The sequence below is a fragment of the Orcinus orca genome, chromosome 7 (assembly GCF_937001465.1).
Source record: "Orcinus orca chromosome 7, mOrcOrc1.1, whole genome shotgun sequence".
Taxonomy (NCBI): Eukaryota; Metazoa; Chordata; class Mammalia; order Artiodactyla; family Delphinidae; genus Orcinus; species Orcinus orca.
Genome location: NC_064565.1, coordinates 33,194,043 through 33,209,303, shown reverse-complemented (window position 1 = coordinate 33,209,303; position 15,261 = coordinate 33,194,043). Strand labels below are relative to the sequence as shown.

The window sequence follows — 15,261 nt, the reverse complement described above, 5'->3', positions numbered from 1 at the left end:
GATTTTCAGCCAGCACAGTTTTTATTAAAACTCTATCATGAAACTTTTGACCCAGTAGCAATAAACACACTTCATATCTGGATATTAATTTCTAAATATAAAAGGAACCAGAGTTCTTTAAAGAACAGGTTGATTCCAGGTCTGGAGCAGGATAAAATACAAGAAAAACCTGGAGAATCTTGGGGTGCCAGAAAGTAAGGAAATGCAAAAAAACAAGCAAACAAAATGATGGCTCCAAAGTTGGAGCAATTAGGTCAACAAAACAAATAATGATAGTATTGATTATAACCCAAAGAATAAAATCAATATTCATAATAAATTAATGAAATGAGTGAAGAAGGGAAGGAAGGAAGGAGGAAAGAAGGAAGGAAGGAAAGGGGGGGAGAGAGAAAGGAAGGAAAGAAGGAAAGCAGGATGAAAGAAGGTGTAAAGGAAAAGCAAGAGCTGTTCTTTACTGAAGAATTCCAATTAATACATGTAGAAGAAATAAGCAAAATAGAAAATGACCATTATAATACCATAGTGATTTTGAAGCAGTTAAGTTTCACCAATGGGTATTAAAATTAAAGGGTGAAAACTTAAGGGGAGTGAAATATGTGCAGAGTCTCAAAGTATCTCTCAAAGAATTTAGTAATTACAAAGGAATAGATAGTAACTTTACAGGAAGATTCTGGCAGACACTCTCTTAAGCAAATGATCCAGAGTAACACCATCAGTATTATATATGAATGTCATGTGACACTGAATGTGATGTCCTGAGTAGGGCACATCATCTCTTCAGTGTCCTTCCGCATAACCTAAATTTAATGCAGAAATTAAATTTAAGCATGATAAAATGTCAGAAAAACCCAGATTGAGGGATATTCTACAAAAATAATTAGCTGATACTCCTGAAAAATATCAAGATCATGAAAGATGAGAAAAAACAGTAATTGTCACAGAAGAGACATGGGAACTAAATAGAATGTGGGATTCTGAAATGAATCCTAGATCACACATACACACACACAAAAAGACATTATTGGAAAAACAACACTGGTGAAATCTGAGTTCTTGACTTTAAATACTGAATCAAGATTAATTTCTTGGTTTCAACACATATTCTTTGGTTTTTTAAGATGTTAAAAGGGAGAAGCTGGGTGAAGGGTATATCAGAATTCTTTTGCAACTTCTTTGTAATTCTAAATTTTTTGAAAAACATATCAAAATAAAATAATTTTTACAATAAAAGTAGAAATATAATAAGTAAACAAATAACTAACTAAATAAAGACTTTGGTATGGCAGTATATATAGACATGCTTAATATCAACTAGATTCTAACATGACCACTCCTAAAACTGAGTTTGTCACCATGTTCATCACTACAGGCGCCCCTCCTTATTCGTGGTTTCACTTAACCTGATTTCAGTTACCCACAGTCAACTGTGGTCAGAAAATATTAAATACAAAATTTAAGAACTAAACAACTTATCAATTTTAAATTGCATGCTGTTATGAATCACGTGATGACATCTCGAGCCCTCCCAATCCAGCCCACCTGGGACGGGAATCATCTTGTCCTTCATAACTCGCCCGTAAGTCACTTAGTAGCTATCTTGGTTATCAGATCTACTGCTGCCTATAGCAGTGATTGTGTTCAAGTAATTCTTATTTTCCTTAATAATGACCTCAAAGTGCAAGAGTAGTGATGCTGGCAATTAGGATATTCTCTTATTGTGCCTACTTTATAAATTAAACTTAATCATAGGTATGAATGTATAGGAAAAACATAGTAAATATAAAGTTTGGTACCATCTGAGGTCTCAGGCATCCACTGGAGATCTTGGAATGTATCTCCCGTAGGTAAGTGGGGGAGGAGGGCTATGCACGGTAATTACATAAAGCGAGGGTTTCTTTTTTGATTCAGAAAAATAAAATTTTTCTCTTTTTAGTGTTCTGACTTCCATTCCTTTGCCTTTCAAAGGTACATTGTTCATCTCAGAGCAATTGTTAAAATAGATCTCCCTAAACTTCTCGCTCTACTGACTCCAACAAGATGAGAATGAAAAACCCATAGGATATTATATAAGAATCTGCTTGGTTATAATTTCCCAAGTTAAGAGTTAATATGTCAAAATAATCAAATGTTATAGCTTTTAGTTCAAGCAAAACCATAAAAAAATATAAGATATTAGAGTACACGTTATCATACTATGCATGAAATTGCCTATTTAGAAAGAGAAATAGTGAAGTGATAATTGTTATGATGTTAAAGTCTCTGAGTAGAAATTGCCACATTGTCAGCAAAACCAAAATTTCCGGTTGATTTATCAATAAGATTGTAATTTCTTTTGGGCTACACTGTACTGCCTTTTGAGGTTTTCATCTCTTCCACCACTGAGGAAGCTGAATTTCTCTAGGAAGATTCAGTGGCTGGACAGCTAGCCTAATGCTCATGACCGTATTTTGTTGAGGTGAACTGAGTTTAAAATGATCATCAAAGGCAGGGAGAGGGCTTCCTTGGTGGCGCAGTGGTTGAGAGTCCACCTGCCGATGCAGGGGACACGGGTTCGTGCCCCAGTCCGGGAAGATCCCACATGCCGCGGAGCGGCTAGGCCTGTGAGCCACGGCTGCTGAGCCTGCGCGTCCAGAGCCTGTGCTCCACAACGGGAGAGGCCACAGCAGTGAGAGGCCCGTGTACCACAAAAAAAAAAAAAAAAAGGCAGGGAGAGAGAAGAGAGGAAACAGAGAGGAGCTGACAGTTCTGCCTAAGAGCTGCTAGAGAATTTTGTCTGCTTAGGGTATGAGCCTATCTTGTTAGGCATGTAAAATTCAGAGGAGCTGACAAACATGTGACATGCACACATTTGAATCTTGAGTGTCTTCAGCTTCTGCTAGCTGTTCCCACAGGTCACTGACTAAAACCTGTGAGTGGGGGCTCACCTACATCTCAGAAACCACACTGTCATCCCTGAGTCATGGTAACCTAGAATAGCCTTGGGAGGGATTTTTAGATATTGGTTAAGCAGTGGAACACTTGTGGACAAAAGGAACTTTTTAGGTATATCTGGGCTTTCTCTGAAGCCCCATCATTAACTCAGTTCACTTTCTGAAGGCTGAATCATTTGATGTGAAAATGATTAAAAATTTTCAATTTTCCTTCTCTTAGCTTTGTAGTAGAAGTGATGCAGCAGGGGACCTTTCAGGCTTGAACTCATATTTTCCTCTTTTCAAGGGTCACTTGAAACAAAAGATATTAATTATTTACAGTTTTGCTAATCTATAACGGTAATCCTAAGGGTTCTGTGGTTGAGATACAATGATGGTGCACTTAATGAATATGTTAAAACTATTTAATCAGTGTTTCCATCTGAACATGAGAATGTTGCTTTTATTCATTCTCCCGAATGCTAAGAGTGAGGAGGATTGGGGCAGAGGTAAATAAACTCTATAGAGATAACCACAAATTTTCAGTGATTTAATAATTTCTCCAAACCAATACAAGTAAACTTACTGGAGTTATTTTATTGGGAAGAATTCACCTACTGAACAGTTGGGTCCTTCCTTAACAGTACTTAAACGGGTCCTCAGAGTTCAAACTATTATTTCTCCATGTTCATCTAGGGAACATGAGAAGGGAACATGTGTATAATCACCTAATGGGAGCTAAAAAAAAAGGTTCAGCTTCTCCTTCCTCTTCCCAAATGCCTTTCTCAATTCTCCACTCTTATAATTGTCATGGGAACTTCAGCACCAGATGTACAATCACTTACTTAAGGTAAAGAGGACCTCAGCAGGGGCCCAATGTTATGTTCTGCATGCCTCTTTATTGCCCTCAGGCTTGTCCTGGAACATGTTTTGTGTTTTAACAGTGTTTGGCCCAGTGCCTGCTTTGTACTTGAGCTGCATCGATCCTTAATCTTCCCTCTGGAACTTGTGTGCAGAGGCCTCCACAGGACACTGGTCCTCAGTTTCATTGCTGCCTGCTCCAGTGTCTGCCCTTCAGACTTTTCTCAGCCTTGCTGTATTGCGTGCACCCTCTGAATGATTGCCTTTGCTTTTTCACTTTGATTAATCTACATCTCAGTTTTTGTTGGTTGGTCTATAAATTTAAATTCTTATGTTCCTTTCCCTTCAGTTAATAAAGGGAAATCAATTTAACTGTCACACAGCACAACATTTTCTATTCTTCATGCTGTAAAAGTTTTCTTCCAGGGACCAAGAAAATGACTATTCCTACTAGTGGCCATGCTGGTAATATCTGGGCTGCGTTTCTGTGGGAGGAGATTTGGAATTCAAACACCGAATCCTAGCCATTGCTTTCAGTCAGTAGCTAATAAGAAAATTATATTCATATTTTAAATGAATGTTGATATTCATTGATAAGTAGGAATTTTAATTAAGAATCATGTTTCAAGTAACAGAAAGTTATTTTAGCCTAACTATCCAAAAAACAAAACAAACCTGGCAATTTATTGTATGAATATTGAGTTATCACAGGAAACCTAAGAAGAGGAAATGCAACAGGAATTAAAAGCCATTAGGGACATAAGCAATATCTGTTATCCGTTCTCTCTTCCTATCTCTTTCCCATATTCCACACCACTCCACAGCCAGATACTTTAGTATCTGTGTATTCACTTCATTTATTCTTCTTTCTCTAAAAGTCCTTCATTTTATGCTTTTGAGTACACATGACCACCTCAACCTCAACTTTCATGACCTCTTAATTCTTCTACAAGTGCAAAGTATCTGTGTCAATTTCAAAGTCTGTGCCGAAAACATCTAATTGAGTCAGCTTAGGTGTAAATTCCTGTTCTAATGAGCAGTGCCTGTGGGTCAGCCAGCTGCCTCATCAGCGGGCTATGTAAGGAGACTCTCAGAGAAGAGGACCAGCTGCCCAGGCATCACTACAGGTACCACAGCTTGGTCTGTAACATTTAGAGATTGACTCCAGATTTTTATTGCACTGAAAGAAGTAATTTGCTTTTTATTTATGTTGGTTTTGCATGTAGATGCTTCCTCCAACAAAAAATGGTAAAAAGTATTTGAATGTGATTGGTACAATTAACTCTTACTTGGTAAGGTTTCCTCTTGCTATAGGAACTCATTTCTAAGCATAATCTTCTAATTCTCTTTTTCTAAGCATTTACTGTCATCCATTAGGCTAAGATCATTTTCAAGATTACTTTCACTAGAGTTAATAGTACAAGACTAATTTTCCAGTAAAATTCGAGGTCATTTCTGTTACATATGTGGTTCCCTAACTGAATGATTTTCAAACTTCAGCAGGTGTGAGAATCACCTACAGGGCTTGTTATAACATTGATTGCTGGGCTCCACCCCCAGAGCTCTGATTCAGCAAATCCAGGTAGGATCTCAGAAGTGCCAGGTAGCACCTGAGAATTTGCATTTCTAACCAGCTCCCAGGTGTTGCTGAGGCTGTTGGTTCTAAAATTGAACTTTAAGAACCACTGACTTAAATTGGGTCATTTGTTGAGACGTGGATGGATCTAGAGACGGTCATACAGAGTGAAGCAGTCAGAAAGAGAAAAACAAATATTGTATATTAACGCATATATGTGGAGCCTAGAAAAATGGTACAGATGAACTGGTTTGCAGGGCAGAAATTGAGACACAGATGTAGAGAACAAACGTATGGACACCAAGGGGGGAAAGCAGGGGGTGGTGATGGTGGTGGGATGAACTGGGAGATTGGGATTGACATGTATACACTGATGTGTATAAAATTGATGACTAATAAGAACTTGCTGTATAAAAAATATATATATATTATTCAAGTCATCCAATGATGGAATGACCCAGTTGATTGTATGACTGATTTGACCAATAACAGAGTGATGTGAGTTAAAAAAAAAAAAGAACCGCTGACTTAATTCATCATTATTTTCATTACAAGAGAATAAAGCTGAGAAAAGGTCTTATCATTTAACCCAAGGAATCGAAGTGTGGGGACTGTGTTCCATTGTTCCCCAACCTATGTTATGTCCCTATTATAAAATCTCCAGACTATGAAAATGCAAGGGACTTTTGAGACTGTCAAGTCCTGTCTTTTTTTATACATGCTCATAGTACATTGAGTTTAACCACGCCCATGTACCACCTCCATTTTTATGACCTTAATATATTTATTTTATTTATAAAGAAAACCTTATGTCACTTCCATATATGAAAAAGAGACATCTCTTGCTTTAAATTGAAGGTAACTATAAAAAAATTTTAAATGTTACTTAATTTTAAAAAGTAATGAGTATAAGTGATACCAAATCAAATAGTTTTAAAAATACATAGGCAAAACCAAATTACTCTGTGAGAATAAAATATGTTTGTGATTCATTCCTAACTTCAAATATAGAATGCTTACTATCTGGCCACAGCTATAGCAGAGTATACAAACAAAAAGGCAAAGAAAAGGAAAGCAAGAGAGGAGATAAGACAAACTTCATCTCCTTTGAATTGCGGCCTAGGACCACCCTCTCCACACAGTTCATGATTAAGAATCAGAAGAGGACAGATAGATAGGTGGGTGTGGTCTGCCTGTAATGTCTTCCACCATCTATATTTTCTTATTTCAACACACAGTAATTGTCCTCTAATAAAAAAGCAATTTTCATAAAGGAGGACATTGTTACAGTCTGTGAAAAGAATGGTGATGTTTTTGCCCTTTTGTGAAATTGGTAACATTTTTCTTGCAAAATTGATTTTACAGTGTGATATTGTATTTACTCCAGGTGAGATTTTACAAGTAATAATCATCTCTGATGGCTTAGTCCCTTCTCCATTACATAAATCACATGAATTCTAATTTATCTCAGTGATTTGAGATTAGATGGGCCTCTGTAAACAACTTCTAAAACTTTCTCAATTTTGTAAATGTTTCTGAGGTATATATTCAACCAAAACCACTGTAATGGAGATAATGACATATAATAGAAAGAAAGGCCCAGCTTACACCTCACCGTAGGATTGGTTTATCTTGGATATTGAGGGATTACTATATTCAACTTCTTTTCTTTGAGTAAGACAGTGTTGCCATGGTTTCTTGTATCCCTAGTTACACATCTACATGAAAAGAAAAAAAAAATCACAGCATATCCAAGGAAACACAAAACTATGGGTACTCATGAAATGTGAAATACCCTTGAATATACCACATTGTCCTTCCACTACTCCCTCTGCCAACCCCCCAAATCACTCAAACACTTTGGACATTCCACAACACTGTTATGGAGTTTAAATCCAATTTGACTAATCTAAAATTAAGAGACTATATATCTTGAAAAGCAAGGTATATTTCATATATTCTGTTACATGAGAGAAATAATAAGCAAGCTTGCCACAGGAGTTTGTTTTCAAGGAAACTAATTGAAAAATAATATGTACCAACAAACAAAATCCAGGTCCAGATGGCTTCACAGGTGAATTCTACCAAAGATTTAAATAGAAGTTAACACCAATCCATCTCAAATTTTTCCAAAAAAGTAAAGAGGAAGGAACACTTCCAAACTTACTTTACAAGACCACTGGAACCAAAACCAGGCAAAGAGACTACAAAAAGAAAGAAAGAAAATTTCAAGCCAATATTCCTGATAAACGTAGCTGCAGAAATCTTCAGCAAAGTATTAGAAAACTGAATTCAACAATACATTAAAAGAATCATACACCATGATAAAGTAGGGTTCATTCCAGGGATGCAAGGATGGCTTAACATTCACACATCAATCAACGTGGTATGCAACATTAACAAAACAAAGGATAAAATCACATGATTATCTCAATAGATGCAGGAAAAACTTTTGACAAAATTTTTAAAACTCTCAACAAAGTGGGTATAGAGGGAATACACCTCAACATAATAAAGGCCATATATGAAGAACCCACAGCTAACATCATACTCACTGATGGAAAGCTGAAAGCTTGTCCTCTAAAATCAGGAACAAGACATGAATGTGCACGCTTATTTAACATGGTATTGGAAGTCCTAGCTGTAGCACTTAGGCAAAAAAAGAAGTTGAAAAGCATACAAATTAGAAAAGAAAAATAGTAAAATTGTCATTATTTGCAGATGACATGATACTATATACAGAAAAACCCCAAAGATGCCACCAAAAAATGGTATTAGAACTAATAAATGAATTCAGTGAAGTTGCAGGATACAAAATTAATACAGAAATCTGTTGCATTTCTATACACTAACAACAAACTATCAGAAAGAGAAATGAAGTAAACAATCCCATTTATGATCGCATCAAAAAGAATAAAATACCTAGGTATAAGTTTAACCAAGGAGGTGAAAAAGCTGTACTCAGAAAGCTATAAGACATTGAAAGAAATTGAAGATGCCACAAATAAATGGAAAGATACACTGTGCTCACAAATTGAAACAATCTATATGGTTCTAATCGTCATACTACCCAAAGCAATCTATAGATCCAATGCAATCTCCATCAAAATTTCAATGAAATTTTCACTAATACAGAACAAATGGTCCTAAAATTTTCTGGAACCACAAAAGATCCCGAATAGCCAAAGCAATCTTGAGAAAGAAGATCAAAGCTGGAGGTATCACACTCCCTGATTTCAAACTGTACTAAAAAGCTATAGTAATCAAACCAGTATGGTATTGGCATAAAAACAGACACATAGATCAAAGGAACAGAATAGAGAACCCAGATAAACTCATGCTTATGTTTATCTAATCTCAAATCACTAAGATAAACCCATCTTATGTTTTTCAATTAATCTACCACAAATGAGGCAAGAATCTACAATGGGGAAAAGATAGTCTCTTCAGTAAATGGTATTGGAAAAACTGGACACTACATGAAAAAGAATGAAACTGAGGCTGTGTCTCCTTAAGCAAGTGAAACAAAAACAAAAGTAAACAAATGGGAGTACATCAAACTAAAATGTTTTGGCACAGTGAAGGAAACCATCAACAAAACGAAAAGGCAACCTTCTGAATGGGAGAATATATTTGCCATATATCTGATAATAGGTTGATATACAAAATATACAAAGGACTCATACAACTCAATAAGGAAAAAAACACAAACAATCTAATTTAAAAATGGACAGAGGACCTGAATAGACATTTTTTTTTCCAAAGAAAACATACAGATGGCCAGCAGGCACATGAAAAGATGCTCAGTATACTAATCATCAGAGAAATGCAAATCCAAACCACAATGAGATAGCCCCTCACACCTGTCAGAATGACTATTAGCAAAAAGACAAAAAACAAGTGTTGGCAAGGATGTGGAGGAAAGAGAATCCTTGTGCCCTGTTGTTGGGAATGTAAATTAGTACAGTCATTATGGAAAACAGTATGGAGATTCCTAAAAAATCTAAAACTCGAACTACGATATGATCCAGCAATTCAACTTCTGGGAATTTATTCAAAGATACATGTACCCCTGTATTCACTGCAGCACTATATACAATAGCCAAGGTAAAGAAAGCACCCTAAGTGTCTCTCAGCAGATGAGAATGGTTAAAGAAGATGTGAGATAGACACACACACACACACACACACACACACACACACACACACACACACAATGGACTATTACTCAGCCATAAAAAGCAATGAAATATTGACATTTGTGACAAGATGGATAGACATAGAGGGTACTATCCTAAGTGAAATAAGTCAGACAGTGAAAAAGATTACCATATGATGCCACAGCTATGTGAAACTAAAAACGAAACAAAGCAAATAGCTTCATAGATACATAGAACAAATGGTGGTTGCCAAAGAGGAAGGTGTGGGAGGGATAGGTGAAATAGGTAAAGGGGATTAAGTGGTAAAAGCTTTCAGATGTAAAGTAAATAGTCTTGAGGGTATAACGTACAGCATGGGGAATGTAGTCAATAATATTGTAATAAATCTGTATGGTGACATGATAAATAGACTTCTTGTGGTGATCATTTCATAATCCATAAAAATATCAAATAACTCAGTTTTGTACCTGAAACTAATATAATGTTGTATGTCAATTATAACTCAGTTAAATTTTTTTAAAAAGAACATGTAATCCAAATTGACAGACCTGTTGGCCTATGTCCACCTTTGGCATTCCCATGATGATTTTGTTCACTGCAATGCTAGAAATAGTGACCTTGAAGTACAATGTAAAGTTTGCTCTAAAATCACTAAATAAATATTTTATCATTCTCACCAAAATTTCTGTTTGAAATATGCTCATTAAATTTGAAATTAGTTTTTATAACTTGATAGCACTATAGTCTAGACATTTTGGAGCATGATTGTAAAGTAGGGCTACTTGCCTTGAAGTCTCAACTCTACCAGTTACTACCTGTGATGTCAGTTTTCCCACCATAAAATGGGATAATAGTAAGACCAAACTCAGAGGTTTTCAGTAAGACCAGACTTAGAGGGTTTGGCCTATATGAATTATCAAATGATTACTAGTTTCTATTAATAGAATTATCATCTTTCAAGGTAATATTTGGCAATAATTAATGAGATAGTCCATTATTAGGATTAGGAACATTATGACAGAGTGTTTAATATGCAATATATTGTTTTTTTGAACTAAATTCAAATCTCATCCCTGCCATATACTTTGCTCTGAAAACTCAGGCAAGTTAAATTACTTGAGCCCTGGTTCACTCATCTATAAAGTGGATTAATAATAAATGCTTTTTTCATAGGCTAGTTGTAAAAATAAACAATAGAGCTGAAGAGCCTAGTGTAGCTCCTGGCACATAGTAAACTTCTTTTCTCCAACCATTTGTAACCAGCTTTTACCAAAATGATGTTATAGCAATTATCCATTAAAAATAAGGTTTCTGCACCAAGTCACATTTTTCAGCCAAATTTTGGTGAGGACCGTTTAGAAATAGATAAAAAGTGCTTCAGTTTTTAGATGGTAAAATACACCCATCTTTTAGTCACAGTTATGTTACTGTTATATTAAAGAAGAAACAAGTTTACAATGTTTATCCTTTAGGTTTAGAGTAAAGGATTCATCAATACTGAATCCCCTTTGCCTTCATTGTGCTGGTGACCTAAGAAAGCTTCACAGAGATGGGAACAAAGATTTACTGACCGAATCAGAAATTAAGGCAAAGCAATATGATAGAAATCTTTCTTGAAACAATTATTGAAAGGTCATCTAGCTGTGGAATTAGAAAATTATACCTCAAAAAGAAGAGTTAGGGAGGCTCAAGATTTTTTCTTGCATTTTTAATTTTTCTGTTGAACATAGGATATTTTAGAGAAATTATTTTATTAGTTTTATTAATTCTTTTAAATAAGCTATGGCATTCTATTTAAAAGTTGAAGTCCTTGATCTGTCTTTAAGAGATTTGTAAAGTGCATTTTCTTATTTTCTTACCTGGAAAATAATGCTATTTGAAATTTCAGTGACCTCTCAGGAATTACAGAAGCAAACAAATGTTCCTTTGCTAAAACCTGGGAAGAGACTAATAATGCTGTGGGGAAGGCTTGATAGGCTGTAGAGATTTTCAGAACATTTGAAATGGAATGTGATTTTGCTTCAGTGATTTTAAAAGAGAAATAAAGGCAATTCAGATGATCTTTCATGGAAGTTGTTTTATTGTCAGTTCTAATTGACTTGTATAATGCTCTTATATAATGTGCAATAATGCATAGTTAGCTCTTTGACTTAACTCTAGAAATATATTCCTTAAGGTGGGGACACACTCAAGAAGATCTGAGTACACTTATATATTTATATTAATATAAAATTATGTACTTACTATATATTAATATTTATATATGTAGGTTATATTAATCTCTCTTGTCCAGATCATCAATAGCATATGAAATGGTTTTTGCATATTTTGAGTTTTTTGTTTAAATTCCTAGAAAATTTGACATTAAAAAACCTATTGATGCAGTGCATATTAGTCAATATTTGTTCATGATTACTGACAACAAATTTGTAATAACTGAATTTAACTTAGATACTGCTTAAAGATATACTACATTAGGAAGTTCTTTCCAATTATACCAAGTCTTCATGTAGAAATTTCTAATAGGAACAAAGAATTAAACCTGTGTAGTTTAGTTTAATCACAGAGGACGTTTCCTGGGACGACATGGTGACCAACTTCCAAGGTCCCTACGGGATCTTATTAACTTGGTGAACTTACCCCAAATTTGGAAATCTGATTTGTCAGATCCTTGTAATTCTCATGTTACTAAGAAACAGTCAGGACTTGCTCAAATTAACTAAGCTCATGGGGAAAGATATATAAAACCAAAGTTTATTAATTTACAACAAAATTATAATTTCCAAGGGGACTAAGGAGTTCTGTCTTTTGGCCAGTTCATTCTTCTTGTAGGTAAAACGTTAGAGTAGTCAGTTTATAATCAGAAGTTTGATTCCATGAGTTTGAAATCAGATTAAGGGTAGCTAATGACTTACTGTGAATACTTAGTGGTGTCAGATGAGGTAGCAAGTCATTTCTTCAGTGACCACGTCCTCTGCTCAGAGAGTATGCCATTTGTTCATAGATTGATTTAATCTCTGACACTCTTATTCTTTCCAAAAGTCATATTTATTATAGATTAAGGTGAAGAAATTTTCTTTGGTAAATATTTGCACCGGCAGGAGTAATGTACAACATATTTAGCAATAGTACGGAAACCCGAACACATAGTTCCCAAAGTCCTGGAACAGTAAACACTTTAGCCCGAGTTCTGCCAGCCATCATTCCTATAGTTGCTGAATTGTGGGGCAGTCTGGCATCATCTGTGGGGCGGGGTGGTGGTGTACAGGGCAGCAGCCACATAACTGACATGGAAGTAGTTTGATGTTTTTAGCAACCCATTCAGCTGTCCTGAGGCATACTATTGAATATCTCCCTGAATGCTGGAAATCTTTCTGAATATTTTTTTGTCCTGCTCACTTCCATAAATTATAACTAACACTTTTAATGTTCAAGGTGGATGTTTAGAATATGAGTTATTGCAGGAGGTTATAATAGCGATACCCTCCAGGTTCCAAACTGCACCAAATGATGTCAGACTGCTATGATTTGGGGAATTCTTATATCTGCTTTTGAAATCTTTTTTCCTGTCTCTTCCTTTCAGAGCTGTCACTTCTCATTTTTATCCTCGCACTTTCCTCTAGCAACAACCGTCAAATTTCTCAGAAAATGAATCTAATTTAGATCTACTCTGAGCAGGAAAACCTGGCCAATTTCTTAGATATATGTATAAAATAATGAGGAATAAATTCCAAGTCATGGCTTGAGGAGCTATTTTATGAGTAAAGGGACATACATTTTAGTTTTGGACCTTATGACACATGTTGCCCTTACTGAACACCTTTTGAGTTTCTTGGAGTCCTTGAATATATTTAAAATATTCTATTTTGATTCATAGTAACAACTGAATAAGTGATCATCTGTGTCACATTGTTGCAAAGGTTGAAAATCAGTAACCTATAAACGAAACCTAGCCAGCGGTTGTGATTTGATTGGCCAAAGTTTTAAAGTTTTGGTAGTCAGCATTTAAAATCAGGATATTTTAAATGTAAAGCTGAATCTCTGGGTTCTCTTGAAACACAAAATGTCTTGCAACACTGGACACATATATTAACATGAAAACAATAGTTGAGGGCTAAATGGCATCTGCTTTCTTTGATGGTGTTATGGGTTGAATTGTTTCCCCTAAAAAAGATTTGTTGAAGTCCTAATCCTGGGCACTTTAGAATGTGACCTTATTTGGAAATAGGGGGGTCATTGCAGATGTAATTAGTTGAGGTGATACCATACTGGAGTAAGTGGACCCCTAACCCAATATGACTGGTGTCCTTATAAAAAGGATGCCATGTGAAGAGATGGAGAACACATGGAGAAGAAGATGGAGACAGAAATTGGAGTTAGGCAGCCACAAGCCAGGGAACTCATGGAGCCACCAGAAGGTGGAAGAGGCAAGGATGAATCTTCCCCTAGAGGATTTGGAGGGTGCATGTCACTGCCAACACATTGATTTTAGACTTCTAACATCTAGAGCTATGAGAGAATGTATTTCTGAAGTCTTAGACTGCCCAGTTTGTGGTACTTTATGATGACAGCCCTAGGAATCTAATACAGATGTAATTTCAGACAGTTGGGTGTGACAATATGGTTGAATAGATGATCAAAATTTCTCCTAAAGAATCAATTAAATGTTGAATAAATTATCTAAAAATATCATATCCACTCACAGGTAAAAGACAAGGCCTTGAATACACAAGAGGCAAGAAACGAAGTGACCCCTACTAAAGGAAACCCTTGACCATCAGTAAAAGAATGGCATAGAAGCAGTCTTCCCACTGGCAAAGGAGATCATACAGAGGAGGTAAGATTCTTGTCTGTTGCTGCCTAAAATTTCAAGGAAAACAAATTTACCTGAGAATTTCAAACAATAGGCCTATAGCTTCCCTGGTTCTGGGCTTGTACTTTAAACTCCAGTAATCTCTTAGCAAGCTAAGAAATTAGCATAACAAGTGATCAAAGGCTGATGGCACTCTTGGATCAATAGCAAAACCCCTCTGAAAAGATCCTCAACTCAGACCTTGAAAGATTATTGCAAAGAAGAAAACCTCAGCCGCAGTGAATATGGAGCTTTCCAAATTTAATTACAATAATAATAATTTAAAAAAACCCAACAACAACAAGGCCTCCAAAAGTCCACAATACATAGTTACAATCTACCAAATATTATTTAGCTTAAAACACAAACTATAGCATTGGACCTTTAAGAATTTCATATAATAGAATTATCAAACTAGATTATCAATTATGTTTAAAAGAATTAAAAAGAAATAAAAAGGGGGAAATAATCATTCAACAACACTTATTGATTTTACCTAGCATAACATTTATTGAAGACCATTTACATCAGACATTCTGCATTTTTCCAGTTACTGGGAATACAAAAATTAACCACCATCACCCACCACCACTACCCTTATCACTGCCTTTATGGAATTTATTTTTTAATTGTGAGAGACAGATATAAACAAAGTAAGTAAAATAAGTTTCATGGTGAAATATGCTATGAATTAAAATAAAGCAAGGAAGGTAGATCAAGAATACTGTGAAAGAGTGTGGTTCCAATTTTACATTGAAGATCAGGGAAGGCTTCAATGAGAAAGGGATACTTGAACGTGAAGGAGATATGTGAGCAAGTCAGATGAGTAGCTGGAGGAAGAGTGTTCCAGGCAGAGGGAATCACAAATACAGAGGCCCTGAAATGGTAACTGAAAACAATAAG

At 35.6% G+C, this 15,261-nt stretch overlaps 1 long non-coding RNA gene across 5 annotated transcripts in view; it reads left to right on the top strand.

Moving 5' to 3' along the window:
• Positions 1-15,261, top strand: part of LOC125964939 (uncharacterized) — a 74,291-nt gene that overhangs the window by 22,284 nt on the left and 36,746 nt on the right. For 3 of the 5 annotated variants that reach the window (XR_007478262.1, XR_007478259.1, XR_007478260.1), the window contains 4 exons: positions 5,271-5,352; positions 6,148-6,204; positions 6,358-6,524; positions 14,212-14,343. This is a non-coding gene — a long non-coding RNA (uncharacterized LOC125964939). The remainder of the gene's footprint in view (positions 1-5,270; positions 5,353-6,147; positions 6,205-6,357; positions 6,525-14,211; positions 14,344-15,261) is intronic. The other 2 variants (XR_007478263.1, XR_007478261.1) reach the window with 2 other exon arrangements.